This window comes from Neophocaena asiaeorientalis, unplaced genomic scaffold (genome assembly GCF_003031525.2).
Source record: "Neophocaena asiaeorientalis asiaeorientalis breed wild unplaced genomic scaffold, Neophocaena_asiaeorientalis_V1.1 scaffold449, whole genome shotgun sequence".
Classification (NCBI taxonomy): Eukaryota; Metazoa; Chordata; class Mammalia; order Artiodactyla; family Phocoenidae; genus Neophocaena; species Neophocaena asiaeorientalis.
The window spans coordinates 1,180,335-1,197,479 of NW_020175027.1; positions in this window are offsets into that span (position 1 = coordinate 1,180,335).

The window sequence follows — 17,145 nt, forward strand, 5'->3', positions numbered from 1 at the left end:
TTTCACATATAAGTGGTAGCATACAGTATTTGTCTTCCTCTCTCTGGCTTAATTCATTTAGCATAATGCCCTCCAGGTTCATTCACTTCATTGCAAATGGCAAGCTTTCCTTCTATTTTTAAGGTTGAATTCCATTGTACATACACACCATATTTTCTTTATCCATTCGTCCATTGACAAACACTTAGGTTGTTTCCATACCTGGTTATTGTGAATAAATATGCAGTGAACATAGGAACACAGATATCTCTTTGAGACAATAATTTTGTTTCCTTTGGAGGTATACTCAGAAGTGGCATTGCTGGGTCATATGATAGTTCTATTTTTAGTTTCTTGAGGAAACACCATACTGTTTTCAATAGTGGCTGTATCAATTTACATTCCCAGCAACAATATACAAGGGTTCCCTTTCTCCATATTCATGCCAACATTTATTATCTGTTATTTTTTTTTTTTTTTGCTGTACGTGGGCCTCTCACTGTTGTGGCCTCTCCCGTCGCAGAGCACAGGCTCCGGACAGGCAGGCTCAGCGGCCATGGCTCACAGGCCCAGCCGCTCCGCGGCATGTGGGATCTTCCCGGACCGGGGCACGAACCCGTGTCCCCTGCATCAGCAGGCAGACTCCCAACCACTGCGCCACCGGGGAAGCCCTTATCTGTTATATTTTTGATAATAGACATCCTAACAGGTGATATCTTCTTGTGGTTTTGAATCATATTTCCCTGGTGATTACTGATGTTGAGCACATTTTTGGTTGGCGATTTTTATGTCTTCTTTGGAAAAACATCTATTCAGGTCCTTTGTCCATTTTTTAATTGGGTTGTTTTTTTTGCTTTTGAGTTGTATGAGTTCCTTATATATTTTGTATATTAATCCCTTATTGGATATTTGGTTTGCAAACATTTTCACTCATTCTATAGATTGCCTTTTCATTTCATTAATGGTTTTCTTTGCTGTACTGAAGCTTTTTAGTTTTATGTAGTCCCACTTGTCTGTTTTTGCTTTTGCTGCCTTTGTTTTTGGTATCAAATCCAATCAATTATTGCCAAGACCAATGTCAAGGAGTTTACTTCTTACGTTTTCTTCTAGGACTTTTATGATTTCAGGTCTATGTTTAATCCATTTTGAATTGATTTTTGTTTACGGTATAAGATAAGGGTGCAGTTTCATTCTTTTGCATATGCATATCCAATTTGCCTAGTATCGTTTATTGAAGGAATTGTCCTTTCCCCAATTGTATATTCTTTGTGTCTTTGTTAAAAATTAATTGACCATATATGCATGGGTTTATTTCTGGGCTCTCTATTCTGTTTCATTGACCTATGATGTCTACAGCTTTGTTCTTTCTCAGGATTGCTTTGGCTATTTGGGGTTTTTTGTGTGTGATTTTATACCAATTTTAGGATTATTTTTCCTATCTGTGAAATATTCCTTTGGAATTTTGATAAGGAATGTATTGAATCTGTAGATTACATTTATTAGTATGGACATTTTAATACTATTAATTTTCTAATGTATGAATGTGAATAGCATTCCATTTATTTGTCTTCTTCAATTTCTTTTACAAATGTTTTATAATTTCAGTGTACAGATCTTTCACCTCCTTAGTTAAATTTACTTCTAAGTATTTTATTCTTTTTTGAAGCTATTGAAAATGGTATTATTTTCTTAATTTCTCTTTCTGATAGTTTGTCATTAATGTGTAGAAATGCAGCTGATTTTTGTATATTGATTTTGTATCCTGTAAACTTTACTGAATTCACTTATCATTCCTAACAAATTTTGGTGGAGTCCTTAGGGTTTTCTATACATAATATCATGTCATCAGCAAACAGATAATTTTGGTTCTCCCTGTCTGTTTCAGATTTCTTTTGTTTCTTATTCCTGTCTGATTGCTCTGGCTAGGACTTCCATCATTATATTGAATAAAAGTGATGAGAGTGGGTGTCCTTATCTTGTTTCTGATCATAAAGGAAAAGCTTTCAGTTTTTCATCATTATGATGTCAGCTGTGGGTTTGTCACATATGGCCTTTATTATATAACATTTCTTCTATATCCAGGTTGTTGAGAGTTTTTATTATAAATGGGTACTGAATTTTGTCAAATGCTTTTCTGCATCTATTTAGATGATTATATGGTTTTTTACAGTCTTCATTTTGTTCATATGGTGTATCACATTTATTGATTTGCATATATTGAACCATTCTTGTGTCTGAGGAATAAATCTCACTTAATCATGGTGTATTTTCCTTTGAATGAATTGTTGAATTTGGTTTGCTAATACTTTGTTGAGAATTTTTGCATCTATATTCATCAGGAATATTCGCCTGTAGTTTTCTTCTAGTATCCTTTGTCTGGCTTGTATCAGGGTAATACTGACCTTGTAAAATGAGTTTGGAAGTGTTCCCTCCTGTTCTGTTTTTTGGAAGAGTTTGAGATTAGTGTTAATTCTTAATTAAATGTTTAGCTGAATTTACCAGTGAACCCATATGGTCCTGGACTTTTCTTTGTTTGGATGTTTTTGATTACTGATATAATCTCCTTACTAGTAATTGCTCTATTCAGATTTTCTATTTCTTCATGATTTAGTCTTTGTAGGTTGTATGTTTCTAGGAATTTATCAGTTTCTTAAAGGCTATCTACTTTGTTAGCATATAATTTTCATAGTAGTTTCTTATGATCCTTAGTATTTCTGTGGTATCAGTTGTAATGTTTCCTCTTTCATTTCTGATTTTATTTTTTTGAGTCTTCTTTCGTTTTCCTTTATTAGTCTAGCTAAAAGATTGTCAATTTTATTTATCTTTTCAATAAAAAGCTCTTTTATTGACATTTTCCATCGTCTTTCTAGTCTCTACTCATTTATTTCGTTTTATTTACTTTCTTCCAATAACTTTGGACTTAGTTTGTTCTTCTTTTTCTAATTCTTTGAGCTGTAGAATTAGGTTGTTTATTTGAAATCCATCTTTTTTCTTAATGTAGGAGTTCATCACTGTAACATTTCCTCTTAGAATGGCTTTTGCTGCATCCTATAAGTTTTGGTATTTTGTGTATCCATTTTTATTTGTCTCAAGATATTTTATTTCACTTTTGATTTCTTCCTTGACCCATTTGGTTGATCAAGAATATGTTGTTTGAGCCCCACATATTTGTGAATTTTTCAGTTTTCCCCTTGTAATTGACTTCTAGTTTTCTGGCAGAAAAGATGATTGATATGATTTCAATCTTACTAAGTTTTTAAGGCTTGTTTTGTGGCTTAACATATGATCTATCCTGGAAGCTGTTCCATGTGTATTCTTAGAAGAATGTGTATTGTGCTGCTATTGTATAGGATTTTATATGTATATATATATGGTATAGAATAATATAAAACTATAATATATAATTATAATATATAATATATTGTAATATATTTATCTGTTAGGTCCACGTGGTACCCTTAGCCAGCCACTTGTGAAGCATGCAGTCACATCCCTACCAGGGAAAGACTGGGAGATAAGTGTTTTTGCCAGTTCTCACTCTACTGAACCCTGGGACCATAGCTGTGCCAAGCACTTATGTGCCCTTTAACAACTGTTTCTTTGTTTGTTGTAGTCCTTTGGGACTTGTAAATGCAAGCCGCATTCACTTTCAGAGCTAGGTGATTTGGGTGCTTGTCCCTTAGGTGGTAGCCTTAACAGTTGGTACACAGAGGAAATTGTGGTGCAAATCCTTCACTCTGCAGGAAGAAGCTGGGAGTGGAGGTTCCCTCCTGATTATATGGCAGTGTGCCAGGGGTGGCTTTTATGGTGAGAGTGTGTCTCAGCATTTACTACCTTTTTACCTTTTTTGATATGGGGATTTTCTATCACCTGATGTGTAAGAGTCACTCAACTCCGGATTTCTCTCAGAGGGAATTGCTTCATGTGGCTGTACTCAGTGCATCCATGGGAGGAGGGAAATTCAGCAGCCTCCTGTGTCACTATCTTGTCTGGATCCCCCAGGTTACCTCAAACACTTTAAAGGACTAGAAACCTAAGAAGCAATATGTGAGAAGTGATTTCATCAAATGCAAAAATTAATATCAACATATTAGTTGTAAGGGCTATCACTTGTATTGTGTCCTTTAATCCTGATGACTCCCCAGAAACATAAGTATTATCACTCCCATTTTAGAGATAAGAAAACTGAGATACAGGAAGGATAAATAACTTGCCCAGGTTACTAAGTCACAGAACCCAGTTGAAAAGCCAATTTACCCCCTTTGATGCATATATTTTTTTACTTTGTTGCCTCTTAATAACAATTAAAACGTGTTAATATACTTAACACCTAAATAAAATGTCATCACAGGCTACATAGGGAAATTACATCAAATGCCCATGCAACTGGAACAAATAAGATTTTGGTATGAGAGGAGTATATAATTATATGAGCAAATAACTTATTACCTATTTTATTCAGTGTGCTGTAACAACCCCCCATTTCTTTCTTTCTTTTTCCTTTTCTTTCTTCCTTTTTTTTTACTGGCTCAGAAAGTCTAAGTACATAATGAACAAAATATAATTTCTCTCACGTTATTCATGGGCTCCTTCCTTCCGTGTAGTTTTCTAATTGTAACAGGGTCAGCTTCAATTTGCCATATGGAAACTTAATTGAAAATGAATGGATAATCCAGACCACTAAAAGGTCAATCCTATAAGGAGAGAAAATAGGGCAAGTTAATAATTTAACATCATATAGGATTTACTGCCTTTTAATTTTCTACACATGTATACTAGCCTTTCATAAGCACTAGCTCTGGTTTTGAGAATTGCAAAGATCTTGCCTTTAAAGTGTTCTATAAAGTAAACCACTGAAGAACTCTGAGGCTGTCTGCTCTTCTTCTAGGAAAGTGTTAATTAGATTTGATAGTATTATTTAAAATATTTGCTGAAACAGTGCATGTCAAGCATAATTCCAACAATAAAAAGTGTTAATGAAATAGATAGTTTTGTGAGTTTGCCCCCTTTTTGAGCTGTGCAACGTTGGGCTAGGAGGAATCAAGTCCTGTGATTTACAACTTTAAAAAAATGTTTTTCTAACAATAGGAAAAGTTGCAGAATCGCCTTTCCTGCAGAATGAAACATGTTGACTCGAGGTCCACCTGTTCAGGACCAGGAAGCAGCTATGTATTCTTCAAAACTTGCTCCCTCTCCTATAGCACTACCCTTCCCCATCCTACCTGCCACATATGTAGATATAATTTAGTTGAAGCTTCAAAGTAGTTGTTTTACTAAAGAGTCCTATTAATTTGAGTGGGAGATGTATCAACCAAATTTATAACTCATTTTAAAATTCAACTTTATTAAAAAATAATTTACTTACAATAAACTGCATCCATTTAAAGAATAAAATTTGATGAGTTTTGACAGTTACACCGGTGAACCACACCATTACCATGATACAAAACCTTTCTGTCACCCCCAAAAGATTCCTCAGGCTCACTTATAATTCATCTTACCCTTAGCTCACAGCTCCAGGAAATACTTGGTCTACCCTTCGTTACTTGAGATTAATTTGCATTTTCTAGATTAATTTGCATTTTCTAGATTTTCATATACTCTGAAGACTTTTGTTTCTGACTTTTTCCATCCATATGGACAGGTTTTTTTCCTACTGAGTAGTATTCCATTATATGAATATACTACATTTGGTTTATCCGTTTGATTGTTGATGGGAATTTGGTTTGTTTATAATTGGGCCCATTATTAATAAAGCTTCCATGAATATTCACATACAAGTATTTGTGTAAACAAAAATTATATTACTCTTCTGTAAACACCTAGGAGTAGAATGGTTGGGTTGTATGGTAGATGTATACTTATTTTTTTAAGAAATGTCAAAATTTTTTCCAAAGTGGTTTTCCGTTTTATATTCCATCAGTGGTGTATGAGCATCTCAGCTGCTCCACATCTTTGCCAACACTTGGTATTATCAGTCTTTTAAATTTTAAGAAGTTTAATGATTATATATTGGTATTGTATGGTCTTATTTCCTCAATGATTAATAATGTTGAGCATATTTTTATGTATTTGTTGGCCATTTGTACATCTCCATTTTTATGTGTCTGTTCAAATTATTGAGTTGATTGTCTTCTTATTAATGAGCTGTAAAAGTTCTTTGTAAATTCAGGATACAACTTCTTTTTTTAGGTGTCTTCTTTGTGAATATTTTCTCCCAGTTAAGAGTTCTCACTATTGACACCATGGAACCATTAATGGTTCCTATAACCCATTTTTGAGGCATATTATATGGCTGGCAAAGCAAAAGAAAAAAGTTAACAATGCATTATTCCATAACATAATTTTAAAATATACATTATTCACTAATTAGCAGTGATGATCTTCTTCTCAGCCTAGGCTATAAACTATATACTTCATGGTCTGATTCTTCTTCTCTGAAAATAGTACATTATAGTTAATGCACAGGGATTTTCTTGACACTGATATCCTTGCTATTTTAATGTCTAGTTTAACACACACAGACCTGCACACACATAAACACAAACACATACACAATGCAATTAAATGACCCCAAACCATAATTTCCTGTTAAGTATTTGTCTTCTTATGTAAATGGACCTTTTTCCAAATGTGGAAATACCTGCTTAACAAGTGTCTTGCCGTTAGCCCACAAAACAGGCATAGACATTTATTAGAAAAACAAAGTGGACTCAGCACTCATTCCCAGCCTGAGATGCTGAGCATTAAGCTTGAACTCAGAAGAGCTTTTACAACCAATTGATACAGCTCTGAAAATGGAGTTTTCCACTGGTAGTGCCCGAGACCCTTGAGTACAGAACTAGGCTCTGTGGTAATAAACATCTGACATTTTCATTTGCAAGTATTCATGTTTCGTTTTAGATAATGTTCCCCCTATTTACTTCTTCAGCAGTAATGCATCAAATATCCTACAGTGTAATCTTTCTCTCAGCACTTATCAATGAACTATGAAATAGTATTAAATAGAATTAATTAGAAGTTATAATGAATCATGTCTGTCCTCATTTATTATACAATGTAATTTTCAAGGAGTGATTAATTACAAGTTACAGATGAGTGAATGGTTAATGTAGTTTGTTAACCTTACTAAGGAGTGACTGTACACAGCAAGCTGCTTCTCCTCTGTTTATTAGCACTTGGCTTGTACTACCATCAGTTGAAGTGAATGAAAAGGTTTTAGTGACTTTGCAATTAATGTGCACTGTCAGCTAACAATTTACTCCCTTATTTTCCTTCCTGTACATTATATGAACATTGCTGAGATTCAAAGGCAGAATTTAGCTACCCTTATTTTGAAGTGTTTCTATGTAACTATTAATATGCCCATATCATGGCCATCTGAACTGCATGATTATTTTAAGTAGACCCTATTTAATACAAGGTAGCTTGTTTGAAATGAGTCTTCCTGTATATTTCCTTGAAGAATATACCAATTTACCACATTATTATTGTCATTATCTAAAAAGTGGTAGCTGGCTGCCTTTCATTTTCAGTTTTCTTACATGCACCCTTCAGAAGCAGAATAATGCCTAAGCTGACAAAAATATAGTAGCTAAATACAAAATACTTTTATGGACAAGAAGTAATTGAGACTGGTGTATGGGAATGCCATAAGGGTTTTTGGCATTCCCAACAGCCACTCTAACATAAGACCTTGGCATCCTTGGGGATGGGCCACCATCTTACAACATTCTAGTCTGTTTTTCCTTTAAAGGACTCATTAACAACTATGGTTGTATGGAGGTGGAAAGACGTCATGGCATGCCTCCCACAATACCTCCATTTGCTGGCTGAAGTGTAGAAACTCATTTTTGCCGTGCAAAGCAGACACTGGTGTTTTCTGTTCTGAATCTAAGGAAGTTTGATAGCTCTTTGGAGGCCCAGCTAACCTCAGTAGGAAAAATAACAATATTTAATTACATCCCTGTGATATTTAACAACTTTCATTATTTTCTCATAGGCATTATCTTATTAAATCTAGGTAAAAATCTCATGAATGAGGAAACCATGATTAAAAGATGTTAACTGACTTATCCAGCACCCCTCAAGAAGTGAATGGATGAACGAAACATTCATTAATTTAACAACCATTTACTGAGCACCTCATATGAGATACCTACTACTCTTTTGTGGCCTGGATAAGACAAAGCCCTTTTCATCATAGACCTTAGATACCAATAGGGGAGACAAAAAACAAATGAATAAAGATAGTGATAAGCCCTGTGAAGAAAATTAAAAGGAAAAAGGTTAGAGAGAAACAAGGCATGAGGAAGGTTATTTTAGAAAAGGCAGTCGGAGAAAGGCTCCTTGAAGAAATGTTGTATTAGAACAAAACTGACCGATGGAAAAGTCAGTTATATGAAGAAAAATTCCAGGCAGCAAGAACAGCCAACTCAAAGGTCATGAGCCCTTTGGTATGTTTGAGGTAGATCAAGAGACCGGTGTGGCTGAAGACAGATATAGCTAGGAAGAGATGAAGTCAGAGAGATAGACAGGCAAGAGATCTTCTAGTTAGTTCCCTCGGGAGCATTGGCAAAGGTTTTGGATTTAAACTCAAGAGAATGGGTGCTGAAAGGAACTTTCCGATTCAGTTTTGCCCAGAATTTTTAGGACATGAGAAATGGAAGACAATGTTCTAGAACATCAGGTAGCGTTTTAATCTCCATTTCTTGTTATAAGGAAGAAAAGTAGAAAAAGGAGTTTCCCCACTAGCCTAGAATTTGAAGCTATTAATATAAAAGTATACCGGCAATGTCCTGTCTTCCTTAGAGAACTGAACTTTCAGACAAGCAATGCTCTTTGAAGTCAGGGACTGTGTCTTATGCACTTTTCATTCTGTTTGGCACACAAATCAGTGTCTCATGTTTCCAATCAGTGCTCGCTGAAATGAACTGAATGGCCTGATACGTATTGTTCTGCCCAACCTATGTCTGAAAAATCGTGATAGAATAGGCCGTGTTATTTGAAATCGCTGTAACAGAACAGAAGGATCCAGAAAGCAGTCCTCACTTAGCACTTGGCTTCACAGTATATGCTATTGATCCAGGCATCCAGTTTGTCTGTAGTGGGTTATTGCTAATCCCTTAAGCAAGTGTATAATAATGCACTTATTTTGAAAACATTTTCTTTGCTTAAATCTACATTTTCTCACCTACCTCCCCAAGTAAAATTGTGAAGATTCACTAACGTTAATTCTCAGAGGAATGCTATGGAAAATCTATTCCTTCTACCACTCTCCACAGACTCTGAGAGGTGATGGGCTCAGATGAAGGAGCAATACCATTTTATGTTACAGCAACAGGATTTTACTCCGGAATCTCAATACCGTAAACTTTTAAGAGTCAAATTTTTTTATCGATCCACTTTAAAGTACATGCCTTTATAATCACAAAAGCAAGTGTAAGAGAGGAAAAAACTTTCCCCACTACTCTTAGGTTCAGTGACTGGGGCCTGCAAGGTTTATTACCCTGATGTGGTGATGGTTTTAAAGGTATACGTGTATGTCCATTCTGTTCTACTATTAGTAGACTGGAAGGTAAATTTCAATGTAATAAGCACACTATATGAACACAGGACTATGAAACAAGGGTCCAGCTTTTGCCAAGTTCTATTATATAGTAATTGACATAACTAAAGGGAAGAGAAAAATTGTTTTTAATTACAAGATATTATGCAAGTGCTAAATTGTATGCTGCATTATGTAAACATATATTAAGTTTCTGAGAAGAGATATAAGTTAGAATGAAAGTTTGAGGAGAAAATTCACTAGTCAGTTCATAATTTGATCTTTGATAGACTTTATTTTTTAGAGGAGCTTTGGTTCACAGAAGAATTGAGCAGAAAGTAGAGAGTTCTCATAGACCCCCTGTTGTCTCCCCACACATAAAACCTCCCCCACTCTCAATATCTGGCACCGGAGTGGGACATTTGTTACCAATCAGATGAACCAACATTGACAACTAGTTATGACCCAAAGTTCATAATTTACATTAGGGATCACTCCGGATGATGTACATTCTATGGGTTTCGACAGACGTGTAATGGCATGTCTCCATCATTATATTAGCATATGGAATAGCTTCACTGCCTTAAACCTCCTTGTGCCCTGCCTATTCATCCCTCCTTCCCTTCAGCCCCTTGCAACCACTGATCTTTTTACTCTCTCCACATGAATCTACTTTTCCAACTCTAAATTTTATGAGTTTACAGATCAAGTAGTTCAATGAAAATTTAGCATTCAATTTGAGATGTGTTTTAACTGTAAAATACAGATCAGATTTTAAAGGCTTAGTATGAAAGCAATGTAAAGTGTCTCAGTTTTTCATACTGATTACATGTTGAAATAATAATGGTTTGGCTATATTGAGTGAAATAATACATGTCCTTAAAGTTAATTTTGTCTATTTATTCTTACATTTTTAATGTGGCTACAAACATTTTAAAAACAATATGTGGCTTACATTATATTATGGACAGTGTTCCTTTAGACTTAGGATAGCTGAACTCCAGAAATATCATTAACTGGGAGATCAAGCATTTCTCAGACATTATGAGTAACCTGCCTTCCACTCTATTTCATTAAGTTAATATTAGAGAAAAATTTAAGAAATTTGCCTGAGTAAATATGATCACCTATAGACTAAGGTTAAATCATCATAGGTTGATATGTGGATTTAGTGAAACAATATAAATAAGTTAAACATTTTAACCATAAACATGGAACATGAGTCCCTGTTTTTATATGATACCCATGGGTCTTATAACCACATGACCCCATTTTGCCTATAAACATCACCCCTCACATTCCCTTCAGCTTTTTAGTGAACATCTTTTCCATGTGGGGTATTGATCTAAGAACAAATGCCAGAATTTTCCCAAGAAAATGGAAGTGGCCAGGTAGAACTAGTTTATTTTTATCATGAGTTGACAGCCTTCTCTCTTCTTTCTACCTCATTGTACATTAAATATGAAATCAGAAAGAAGGAGGGAGAAACTGGAACTGCAAAGGGTTTTTGGAGAGAGAACAAGTGGAAGGTTGCACACCTGTACTCTCAGCTTTTCTTAGCTCTTAAATTCACTGATGCTTAAAGGGGGAAATAGCACTTAAAACTGCTATACTGGTACTCAGGCTCAATCCGTAAGTCTGCTCTCATCTGTGCTTCTACGATGCTGGGGGTGGGGGCCGGTGGAGGAAAAGTGTTCTTTTCATGCTCACTCAACTCTCTCCCAGTTCTTGCCAGCATGTGACATGCAGGAGGACATGAGAGCATGAAAATCTTTGACTGAATTCTGAGTGGCACCTTACTGTTTCTACTTCAGCACACGTTCTTAGAGCACCTTTGTTTTGGTCTCTAAGTTAGATGATTTTCATTAGCTATTTGGGCTCATCTACAATAAAATAACAAACCCACTTGTAAATGGGTGCCAGGGTTTGGCTGTCCATAAAAGGAGAGCTAGGATATATACCTCACAGTTTTTAAAAGAGCTGAGAAGGATATCTGACAAGTATCATTTAACATCTGTTACCTCCTTTCCTATCTGAGTAGAAGGATGGCATAGTATTCTTTACTTATAAGTTCTATTTTAAAGAAATTAAAGATTTAAAGAATTGTAAAGAGCACTTGAAGAGTGAAGTAAATGCAGCTCTGATTTTAAAGTTCTGTCAGATTGAGAAGTCACTTCCTGTTTATCCACATACCATGTTCATTCTCACTTCATGATGCTTCCTTCTGTCTGGAATCCTCTTCCTACTGCATGCCTATGACTTGTCAACCACCTCCTCTTCATCCTCCATATTTCAAATGAAATGCCATTATCTCATGGAGGCTGGGTATAGTTTAAAGTCAAAATTAAAATAATGATTGGAATTCTTATTTCTTAAAACCAGTGAAAGCAGTAAGATGCTGGGAGAAAGTGATAAAAGTTTAATCATCTCTAAAATCCATGACCTTCAGGGTAACTTGGAGGTACCCCTTTATTACACTTGCAAATTACCCTACACTTCTTCATAGCACACAGCACAATTATAATTAACTTTTCAATACCTGTCTCAGTGACTAGACTACAGATAAAAGTAAAGAGGCTGTCAGCTCAGAATAAAAATAAGCTCCATGAGGGAAAATGTTGTTCTGGACTTTATTCCCAATACCCAACCTAGTTCCTGGAATATAGTAGGCACTGAATAAAGATTTATTGAGTGAATTAATAAATAAATGCAAGAATGAAGAGGTTATACTTCATGTTCATAAGTAATGCTTTACCAGAAAGGATATTTTGGGAAATAGACCACAAGCCCATACATATGGAATGATTGAAATCAATGAATAGAATATTTCCTTCACTTTTCAATATAAAGTGCTTCAATATCAAAAGTCTGTACATGTTCTTTAACCAACGACTGGAATGTGCTGTTGTAAATGAGCTAGGTCATCATCTATATAGCAAGATGTAATAAACAAAACTCTGAAGTTAATAAATCAATCGTGTGTATGTTTAGGATATACTATTAACATCAAAAGAAAAAAAGAAGGATAGAGACCTTCAAGATGGCAGAGGAGTAAGACGTGGAGATCACCTTCCTCCCCACAAATACATCAGAAATATATCTACATGAGGAACAACTCCTACAGAACACCTACTGAACGCTGGCAGAAGACCTCAGACCTCCCAAAAGGCAAGAAACTCCCCACGTACCTGGGTAGGGCAAAAGAAGAAACAAAGTCAAAAGAATAGGGACAGGACCTGCACCTCTGGGAGGGAGCTGTGAAGGAAGAGAAGTTTCCACACACTAGAAGCCCCTTCACTGGCGGAGACGGGGGTGGCGGTGGGGAAGCTTCAGAGCCACGGAGGAGAGCACAGCAACAGGGGTGCAGAGGGCAAAGCAGAGAGATTCCCACACAGAGGACTGGTGCCGACCAGCACTCACCAGCCCAGGAGGCTTCTCTGCTCACCTGCTGGGGCGGGTGGGGGCTGGGAGCTGAGGCTCAGGCTTCAGAGGTCAGATCTCAGGGAGAGGTCTGGGGTTGGCTTCATGAACACAGCCTGAAGAGGGCTAGTGCTCCACAGCTAGACAGGAGGGAGTCCGGAAAAAAGTCTGAAACTGCCAAAGAGGGGTGCACAAGGAGAGGGGATTCAGAGCACCGCCTAAACGAGTTCCAGAGATGGGCGCGAGCCGTTGCTATCAGCGCAGACACCAGGGACGGGCACGAAACGCTAAGGCTGCTGCTGCAGCCACCAAGAAGCCTGCATGCAAGCACAGGTCACTATCCACACCTCCCTTCCCAGGATCCTGTGCAGCCCGCCACTGCCAGGGTCCCGGGATCCAGGGACAACTTCCCCGGGAGAACACACAGATCAGAGCCACGGAGGAGAGCACAGCAACAGGGGTGCAGAGGGCAAAGCAGAGAGATTCCCACACAGAGGACTGGTGCCGACCAGCACTCACCAGCCCAGGAGGCTTCTCTGCTCACCTGCTGGGGCGGGTGGGGGCTGGGAGCTGAGGCTCAGGCTTCAGAGGTCAGATCTCAGGGAGAGGTCTGGGGTTGGCTTCATGAACACAGCCTGAAGAGGGCTAGTGCTCCACAGCTAGACAGGAGGGAGTCCGGAAAAAAGTCTGAAACTGCCAAAGAGGGGTGCACAAGGAGAGGGGATTCAGAGCACCGCCTAAACGAGTTCCAGAGATGGGCGCGAGCCGTTGCTATCAGCGCAGACACCAGGGACGGGCACGAAACGCTAAGGCTGCTGCTGCAGCCACCAAGAAGCCTGCATGCAAGCACAGGTCACTATCCACACCTCCCTTCCCAGGATCCTGTGCAGCCCGCCACTGCCAGGGTCCCGGGATCCAGGGACAACTTCCCCGGGAGAACACACAGTGCGCCTCAGGATGTTGCAATGTCACACCGGCCTCTGCCACCACAGGCTCACCCCGCATACCGTACATCTCCCTCCCCGCTACCTGAGTGAGCCAGAGGCCCCTAATCAGCTGCTAATTTAACCCCGTCCTGTCTGACCGAAGAACAGACGCCCTCAGGTGACCTACACGCAGAGGCAGGGCCAAATCCAAAGCTGAACCCCGGGAGCTATGCGAACAAAGAAGAGAAAGGGAAATCTCTCCCAGCAGTCTCAGGAGCAGTGGATTAAATCTCCACAATCAACCTGATGTACCCTGCATCTCTGGAATACCTGAATAGACAAAGAATCATCCCAAATTGAGGCAGTGGACTTTGAGAGCAACTATAGACTTGGGGTTTGCTTTCTGCATCTAATTTCTTTCTGGTATTATCTTTATCTTAGTTTAGTATTTCGAGTTTATTATCATTGGTAGATTTGTTTATTGTTTTGCTTGCTCTCTTCCTTTTTTCCTTTAATATATAGATATATATATTGTTTTCCTTTTTCTCTTTCTGTGAGTGTGTATGCATATGTTTATTTGTGTGATTTTCTCTGTATAGCTTTGCTTTTACCATTTGTTAGTTTTTTGGTTAGTTGCTCTCTTCTTTATTTCTTTCCTTTTTTATTACTTTTTAATTTTTAATAATTTTTTTAAAAATTTATTTTAATAACTTTATTTTATTTCATTTTTTCCTTTCTTTCATTCCTTTTTTCTCCCTTTCCTTCTGACCCATGTGGCTGACAGGGTCTTGGTGCTCTGGCTGGGTGTCCAGCGTGAGCCTCTGAGGTGGGAGAGCTGAGTTCAGGACATTGGTCCACCAGAGACCTCCTAGCTCCATGTAATATCAAACAGCAAAAGATCTCCCAGAGATCTCCATCTCAACGCTAAGACCCAGCTCCACTCAACGACCAGCCAGCTACAGTGCTGCACACCCTGTGGCACACAACTAGCAAGACAGGAACACGACCTCACCCATTGGCAGAGAGGCTGCCTAAAATCATAATAAGGTCACAGACACCCCAAAACACACCACCGGACATGGTCCTGGCCACCAGAAAGACAACTTCCAACCTCATCCACCAGAACACAAGCACCAGTCCCCTCCACCAGAAAGCCTACACAACCCACTGAACCAAACTTAGCCACTGGGGGCAGACACCAAAAACAACGGGAACTACAAACCTGCAGCCTGTGAAAAGGACAGCCCAAACAAACACAGTAAGTTAAGCAAAATGAGAAGACAGAAAAATACACAGCAGATAAAGGAGCAAGGTAAAAACCTACCAGACCAAACAAATGAAGAGCAAAGAAGCAGTCTACCTGAAAAGGAATTCAGAGTAATGATAGTAAAGATGATCCAAAATCTTGGAAATAGAATGGAGAAAATACATAAAACGTTTAACAAGGACTTAGAAGACCGAAAGAGCAATAAAACAATGATGAACAACACAATAAATTAAATTTAAAATTCTCTAGAAGGAAACAATAGCAGAATAACTGAGGCAGAACGGAGAAGTGACCTGGAAGATAAAATAGTGGAAATAACTACCACAGAGCAGAATAAAGAAAAAAGAATGAAAAGAGTTCAGGACAGTCTCAGAGACTTCTGGGACAACACTAAACACACCAACACTTGAATAATAGGGGTCCCAGAAGAAGAGAAAAAGAAAGGGACTGAGAAAATATGTGAAGAGATTATACTTGAAAGCTTCCCTAATATGGGAGGGAAATAGTCAATCAAATCCAGGAAGTGAAGAGAGTCCCATACAGGATCAATCCAAGGAAAAACATGCCAAGAAACATATTAATCAAACTATCAAAAAGTAAATACAAATAAAAAATAAAATACCTAGGAATAAACCTACTTAAGGAGACAAAAGACCTGTATGCAGAAAACTATAAGACACTGATGAAGGAAATTAAAGACGACACAATCAGATCAAGAGGTATACCATATTCTTGGATTGGAAGAATCAACATTGTGAAAATGACTATACTACCCAAAGCATTGTACAGATTCAATGCAATCCCTATCAAACTACCAATGGCATTTTTCACACAACTAGAACAAAAAATTTCACAATTTGTATGGAAACACAAAAGACCCCAAATAGCCAAAGCAATCTTGAGAAAGAAAAACAGAGCTAGAGGAATCAGGCTCCCAGACTTCAGACTACACTACAAAGGTACAGTAATCAAGACAGTATGGTACTGGCACAAAAACAGAAATATAGGGCTTCCCTGGTGGCACAGTGGTTGAGAGTCCACCTGCCAATGCAGGGGATACGGGTTCATGCCCCGGTCCGGGAAGATCCCACATGCCACAGAGCGGCTAGGCCCGTGAGCCATGGACGCTGAGCCTGCGCGTCTGGAAGCTGTTGCTCTGCAACGGAAGAGGCCACAAAAGTGAGAGACCCGCGTACCACAAAAAAAAAAACAACAAAAAAAACCAGAAATATAGATCAATGGAACAGGATAGAAAGCCCAGAGATAAACCCACGCATATATGGTCACCTTATCTTTGATAAAGGAGGCAAGAATATACAATGGAAAAAAGACAGCCTTTTCAATAAGTGGTGCTGGGAAAATTGGACAGCTACATGTAAAAGAATGAAATTAGAACACTTCCTTACACCATACACAAAAATAAACTCCAGGTGGATTAAAGACCTAAATGTAAGGCCAGACACTATCAAACTCTTAGAGGAAAACATAGGCAGAACATTCTATGACATAAATCACAGCAAGATCCTTTTTGACCCACCTCCTAGAGAAGTGGAAATAAAAACTAAGATAAACGGGACCAAATGAAACTTAAAAGCTTTTGCACAGCATAGGAAACCATAAACAAGATGAAAAGACACCTCTCAGAATGGGAGAATATATTTGCAAATGAAGCAACTTACAAAGGATTAATCTCCAAAATATACAAGTAGCTCATGCAGCTCAATGTCAAGAAAACAAACAACCCAATCCGAAAACGGGCAGAAGCCCTAAATAGACATTTCTCCAAAGAAGATATACAGATTACCAACAAACACATGAATGGATGCTCAACATTACTAATCATTAGAGAAATGCAAATCAAAACCACAATGAGGTATCACCTCACACCACAGAATGGCCATCATCAAAAACTCTACAAACAATAAATGCTGGAGAGGGTGTGGAGAAAAGGGAACACTATTGCACTGTTGTTGGGAAGGTGAATTGATACAGCCACTATAGAGAAC